This window comes from Littorina saxatilis, linkage group LG2, assembly GCF_037325665.1.
Source record: "Littorina saxatilis isolate snail1 linkage group LG2, US_GU_Lsax_2.0, whole genome shotgun sequence".
Lineage (NCBI taxonomy): Eukaryota > Metazoa > Mollusca > Gastropoda > Littorinimorpha > Littorinidae > Littorina > Littorina saxatilis.
Window position 1 is genome coordinate 7,886,449 of NC_090246.1, and position 7,500 is coordinate 7,893,948.

General features: G+C 42.5%; 1 long non-coding RNA gene across 1 annotated transcript in view; it reads left to right on the forward strand.

The window, feature by feature from the left end:
• LOC138958108 (uncharacterized) overlaps window positions 1–7,500 on the forward strand; it is a 353,780-nt gene that overhangs the window by 206,858 nt on the left and 139,422 nt on the right. The gene's annotated exons all lie outside the window — the stretch shown is intronic.

Sequence of the window (7,500 nt, forward strand, 5' to 3'; positions counted from 1 at the left end):
CCGGTCACTTTTATAGTTTCCGAGAAAAGCCCAACGTTAAGTTGTGTGTTGCCGAACAGAAAAGGCTAGTTATCTCCCTTGTTTTTCTGATAACGTTCGTAAAAGGCTACAGATGTAAATACTTTGATGTAAAGAATAATCCTACAAAGTTTCAATCACATCCGATGAACTTTGTCAAAGATATAAAATGTCTAATTTTTCCTTTGACGCTGACCTGTGACCTTGAAAAAGGTCAAAGGTCAACGAAACCATCGTTAAAGTGTAGAGGTCATTGGAGGTCACGACTAAACAAAATATGAGCCGGATCGCTTTGATAGTTTCCGAGAAAAGTCCAACGTTAAGGTGGTGTCTACGGACGGCCGGCCGGACGGCCGGCCGGCCGGACGGCCGGCCGGCCGGACGGCCGGCCGGACAGACTAACACTGACCGATTACATAGAGTCACTTTTTCTCAAGTGACTCAAAAACTCAGTAATCCAAAATGTCTCCATCCCCATTTACCTCCATTACACCCGTTCCCGGTACCCGCGGAGGTACAAGGGTGAGCACTTGTCACAAATGTCGCAACTTTTGCGACACGAAAAACCGAGTTTGCGACAAAATAATTTGCGCCAAGCCAGGATCGTCTTGAAAAAGGTTATCCGCATGACATGTTTGCGATACGCATTTCAAACGTCACTCCTCGGTGACTTTTGGTGCTCACTCCAGAGAATGTAGGCTTACACTTGGCTAAGACTTTGAATTGTTGGTATTGTGTAAATATGGCATGACATGTGCATGTGACAACACAAAATTCTAGAAAGATTGATGACGGTAATGTAACAACTTATCTTCCAGACGGACGTACGATGTCGGGCCATACCAATAGCGTGAGCATGACTTCCAAAGAGGAAACATCATCATTCTTCTTCTTCTTCTGCGTTCATGGGCTGAAACTCCCACGACTTGCACGTGTATGGCCCTTTTTACCCCACCATTCAGGCAGCCATACGCCGCTTTCGGGGGAGAAACATCATTCAAATAAGCAGTTATTCCATGGATCCGTATATTGATAACTAAATTCCTTGTAATAAAACTATCGATACCTAGCTGTTCAGTTGAACATGTTTTTTGCCAATAACAAGGATGTGTTCACGACTCGATCCAAAGAGGAAACATCATTCAAATTAGGAGTTATTCCCAGGCCCCGTATATTAATTAAATTCCTTGCAATGAAACTATTGATACATTGGTTCAGAGGACATGGTTTTTGGCAATAACAAGGATATGTTCATGACTCCCAAAGAGGAAACATCATGTTCACATCAAAAGTAATTCCTGAGACCCGTATATTCATTAAATGCCTTGTATTGAAACTATTGATACAATGGTTCAGAGGACATGGTTTTTGGCAATAACAAGGATATGTTCATGACTCCCAAAGAGAAAACATCATTCACATTAGGCGTTATCCCTGAGACCCGTATATAAATTAAATTCCTTGTATTGAAACTATTGATACATTAAATGTTGAGATGAACATGGTTTTCGGCAACAACTAGGATGTGTTTAAGACTCCCAAAGAGGAAACATCATTCACATTAGAAGTTATTCCTGAGACCCTTATATTAGTTAAATTCCTTGTATTGAAACTATTGATACCTTAAAATGTTCAGACGGACATGATTCCCGGCTGTAACAAGGATTTGACTCACAGAAATGAAACTTAATTTCAATTAGAAGTTATTCCTGAGACGCGTATCTTTAAAATACATTCATTGTAAACTTTATCAATACCTTACAAAATGTTCACAGGGAAAGTCAACTTCCGGCAATACTTAGAATGATATCGTGACTCTCAAGGGACATTATACAGTCACATGAGAAGTTATTCATAGGACGTGTATCGTCACAATACATCCATTGTGTACTGTAAACGATACCTTAAAATGTTCACAGGTACGGCTGATTTCCGGCCACACCGGGAATGTGAATATGACGCCCAAGGAAATACACTACAGTCACACGTTAAGATTTTTCAAGGACCCGTACTCTTAAATTGCATTGTATACTTTACAAATACCAAACGTTCGCAAGCGCGACTCATTTTCCCTTTGTGGTGGCTTTGCCTGTTCATTTTACACACACTTCTGGCTTCTTTTTTGAGCTGGTCCAAAAACAGGCAGACATTTCATGTGCATTTGCACAGCTGTGACATTTCTTAATTCAAGTTAGTCGATCACATGACTGTGTTGAGCATGACAATATTGTCAGATTCTCCATTCAGAAAGCAGACGAGCTAATCCATGACAAACAGCCTGCAACTTTAGAGGTATCGTCCGACGGGCGCAGTGGCGTGGTGGTAAGACGTTGGCCTCCTAATCGGGAGGTCGTGAGTTCGAATCGCGGTCGCTGCCGCCTGGTGGGTTAAGAGTGGAGATTTTTCCGATCTCCCAGGTCAACTTATGTGCAGACCTGCTAGTGACTTAACCCCCTTCGTGTGTACACGCAAGCACAAGACCAAGTGCGCACGGAAAAGATCCTGTAATCCATGTCAGAGTTCGGTGGGTTATGGAAACACGAAAATACCCAGCATGCCTACTCAACGAAAGCGGAGTGAAGCTGACTATGCTCTCAGAGTATAGTTCGGGAACCCAAATGGGCAAACGAGCTCACAAGTAACCAGAACATTCTGGAACGCTGAAGATGAAGAAGAAGAAGAGGTATCGTCCCGTTTGCGCAGGCCCAGGAACTCTTGTTTACCGCCACAGATCTGTCCACGGACACAAACGCTCAGCAATGCAATTTCTCTTTTAGAGATTAATAAAGTTATTGTATTGTATTGTATTGGAATAAGAGCATGCTTCCACTTTAACACATACCAAAAATCAACAGCCTGGCAGTTTCATGTGCAGAGTGTGATTACTTGTCTCAGCTGAACTCATTTAACAACCTGGTATAAGATAAGATAAATAAGATAAGATTTTTATATAGTCCATGAGGGTAACCTCACAGAAATTCGGGCTGCTTTCTCCCTGGGGAAAGCGAGCTGCCATACATTATACGGCGCTACCCATTTTTAATTATTTTTTTTCCTGCATGCGTGTATTCATGTTTCCAAGCCCTGAGACTTAATGCCGTGTGAGATGGAATTTTTTTTACACTTTATTTCAAGTCACACGGGTATTTGGTGGACATTTTTATCTATGCCTATACAATTTTGCCAGGAAAGACCCTTTTGTCAATCGTGGGATCTTTAACGTGCACACCCCAATGTAGTGTACACGAAGGGACCTCGGTTTTTCGTCTCATCCGAAAGACTAGCACTTGAACCCACCACCTAGGTTAGGAAAGGGGGGAGAAAATTGCGGCCTGACCCAGGCCTGAACACGCAACCTCTCGCTTCCGAGCGCAAGTGCGTTACCACTCGGCCACCCAGTCCCATAAGCTAACATTACAAACATTAGTCAGATTGAACTTACATAGGTGTCAGTTACTCAATCAATTCAACAAAACAATCCCATTCAGTACAGACAGGCTGTGTATTTGTCGTGTAGGTGCAAGCGAAAAGGTTCTTATATCGCATGTGAAGACGTGGATGCTTTACAGCAGACAACAGCTTAGCTGTAGAATGTTGGTGTAAGTGCGAGTGAAAGGGCGCTCTTATCACCTGGAAGGTGTGGGCAGATCCTGTTGATTTACAACGGACAACAGCTAAATTGTAGATTTTCGTATAAGTGCAAGTGAAAAGCTGCTCTTATCGCATGTGAAGATTTAGACAGATCTATATTAATTTAAAAGATGTTATTCACGAGGAGGAAGGTAGTTTTAAATATATGTTTTTACTCAATGCACACACACTCTTCAGAAATACTCTGCTATTTGTACATGGTAAAGCAACTACCAGCAATACACACGATTAAGGTATGGACAACGTAGTACCAGTGCGTGCAGTCTTACAAACTTTGAAACTCAAATGACAAGAATTATTATTATTACTCATTTTACATTTACTCGGCCAGTCTGATAGCAGTTTTACAGGCCCAAACACACAAACACGCGCACACACACACACACACCCACACCCACACACACACACACACACTCACACACACACACACACACACACACACACACTCAGACACACACACACACACACATACACACACACACACACACACACGCTCGCTCGTTTGCGCGCGCACGCACGCACGGCACACACACACACACACACATACACACACACACACACGCTCGCTCGTTCGCGCGCGCACGCACGCACGGCACACACACACACACACACACACACACACACACACACACACACACACACACACATGAACTAAACAGCGGAGGATACAAACATTAGTCAGATTGAACTTAGTACTTTACGTTATTCCTGTCATATTCTGTGGAAGCAAACAAGCCAAGCTAAGTGTTCTTCCTCCTATCATTATTTGTCTATATTGTGTATCCTGTTTGTTCACTTCAAAAGCCAACAACAGCATGGAGTGCGTTTGGATGTTTTGTATTGTGTTTTATCCTACACTACGTGAGAGAGACACTCGTGAGATAATAATCGTTCAAATCACACGTGTGTAAGCCTATATCATGTAAATGAGGTCATGTCAAGCAAGTCTGACAGGGACCTGTTTTTCCACTGCTTATGATGCCAAAGTCACCGAGACAAACGTCATTATAGAAGAAATAAAATTGCGCTCACTAATTACCCTCGATGAATGTTTAGAACTAAGACGTCACGCCACACTTTGACAGTGACGTTTCTTTGCTTTGACGTAATAGATTGCACGAGGCTTTAGAAGAGATCGAGGTTCCAAAAACAAGCGTCTTCAATGTAGCTGCCTCGACTGCAGACCATTTTTAGTAAAATACACGTAAGTACAGTATGTAGGATAAACAGAATACTACATGGCTTGCTGTGTCGTACCAGATTTACACTCGTTGATTTTTCAAATAGTGAACAGCTCGCTTTCGCTCGCAGTTCAATATTTAAAAACAAAACTCGTGTAAATCTGGTACGACACAGCAAGCCATGTAGTAGCCTATTCTCTATTTATACTTACTTACGTAAGAGAGACCACTCGTGAGATAACAATAATAGACCTAGATGTTGAACTGTTAAGCACGTGTACGGTGACGTCATCATAGTCTAGCTTTTACGTCACGCGTTTGCCAAGATATACACGTCTTGGTGGAAGCAAAAGAACGTATGATTTGGAACATTAGAGAGAAAAACTATGTTAAAACATATAGTCAAAACTTGACCAAATGTAAAAAGTGAGTTAAGGGTGACGTAATATCTACACCTACGAGTGCACGTCTTTGCCACACGTTCGCTCATCTAAAACACTGTATTGTTCAATTCACACGTGGTGATATCATGTAAATACGGTCGTGTCAAACTAGTCTGACCGGGACCTGATTTTCCACTGCTCATGATTGTCCACTGCGCATGATGCCGCTTTCGCTCGCATTTCAATATTTTTTTAAAAGCAATGAGTGTAAATCTGGTACCCCGGTACGACACAGCAAGCCATGTAGTATTCTCTATTTAAAGCGTGTATGAATGATCTTGATTTCATTTCATTCATCATGTTATCATCTACTACACTCTACAATCTCACGACATTAAGCTAAAACCTGCCCCGTCAGAACATAAAGTTAACTAATTCAGTCACAAAGCTGCTACACCCAATGAGCTCAAAACAAGGCAAAGAAGGTAGGCTGTACATCATAAAAACTCGCATGTCAATTTCAGCGCTAATTGTAGACAAAGAAGGTGTACAAACAAACTCGCATGTTAATTTCAGTGCTAAGTATGATGTAACACCAGAATGATATCATGAATCCGGTATTTATGCAAAGTGTGCCCTTTTCTCGTAAAACTACATAATGTTTTATTCCATTTTCAAGTGCTCCGAGTTCAAGCTCTTTTCATGTCCCAGACATGTACGCACATTTTGTTTATTCATTTTTCTGAGTGCTCCTTTTAAAAGTACACTGCCCCACTTATTCGTCTCTACGTGTGAGCTGCTAAAGTTAACTGCGCAGTAGACAAATCGCCGTGCCCACGGTATACAGTGTAGGGAAACATCTCGCACGTGCTGACGCTGAGACACTTCGTCTTAGTGCTATTTGTTGCGACGCATTTAATCGACCGCTCTCCGTCCTGACTATCATAAACTGTGCGTTTTGAGCGCTATTTTTAAATTACGCGATACACAACAAATTGGATTTCGTTCGAGATCAGTCTTTTCTCTTTCGTTCAAGTGTGCGTGGTTTTTTTTAAATGTTACTTTCAGAACATGTGAAAAACAACATAATTATTCTGTTCAAGATCTTTTTTGTTCACTGTCGTAAAAACTGCCTGTGTTTTCTATGAATGTTGCATGTACGTTAAACATGAGGCGGAACAAAATCATGTGATGTTCGTCAGGCACTGCTTTGCGTGTCAATAAGGTAATTAACCGCTTTTGGGGGCGACAATTGCGTTTGTAACATTGCTCAAATTCCTCTGCACTCATATTCACAACGTAGTGACCCGCTTTCACTGCTCAACGGTAGTTGTGTAGTTCTTCAGTTCAGAATGAACGACCGGCATCACAGTGTATGCCAGACAAGCTGTGCCACGTAATATCCGCATTCCATATTCCAGACAACCGGAGATCGTATAAGAAACTGCGCAGGAAAGTGTGTTCTAATAATAGACTTGATTCATAAGCAACTTCAGAGAATATGCACCGGTAGCCACATTCTCAGTAGCATCTGCAGACACGATCGCTTCGTCAAGTACAATAGAACCTGCCAAGTCCACCACCTCTCGATAGCCCGGTAGCTCAGTTGGTAGAGCACTGGACTTGTGATCGAAAGGTCGCAGGTTCGAATTCGGGCCGGGACGGACACGGGTCAACTTTATGTGCAGACCCAGAGACGGAAGCCATGTCCCACCCCCGTGTCATCACAATGGCACGTAAAATACCTTGGTCATTCTGCCATAAGTGCAGGTGGCTGAATACACCTAAACACGCAGACACCTGGGTAGCGCGACTCCGTTGCTGCTAGCTTTCCACTGGGAGGAAGCGACCCGAATTTCCCAGCGATGGGACAATAAAGTAATGAAAATGAAAAATGAAAATGAAAATAACGACCACATGTCAAACACGACCACCAAAAGATCAGCAACAGGTTTCAATATTTCCACAGTTACTTTTTCGTTTGCATCGACATAGGTGCGTCAAACATTTTCCACAAAAATCAAATTGATCATTAAGTTTGCAGAGCTACCCACGGACGCTCAACCTAGAGGGTGCCTTGACCCCAACCTTTAATTTGTAGGGGGTCCACGGAACCCATCAGTATGACAAGAGGGGTCCGAAGACAATGAGGTTCCTATTCTTGCTTTTGGAAGGCACATAACACGCCGAACCATACCCTCTGTTGAGCTCATGTTAAAGTAATACCAACACCGACTTTTTGAAACTCTGGGCCCTTTACAAAAACA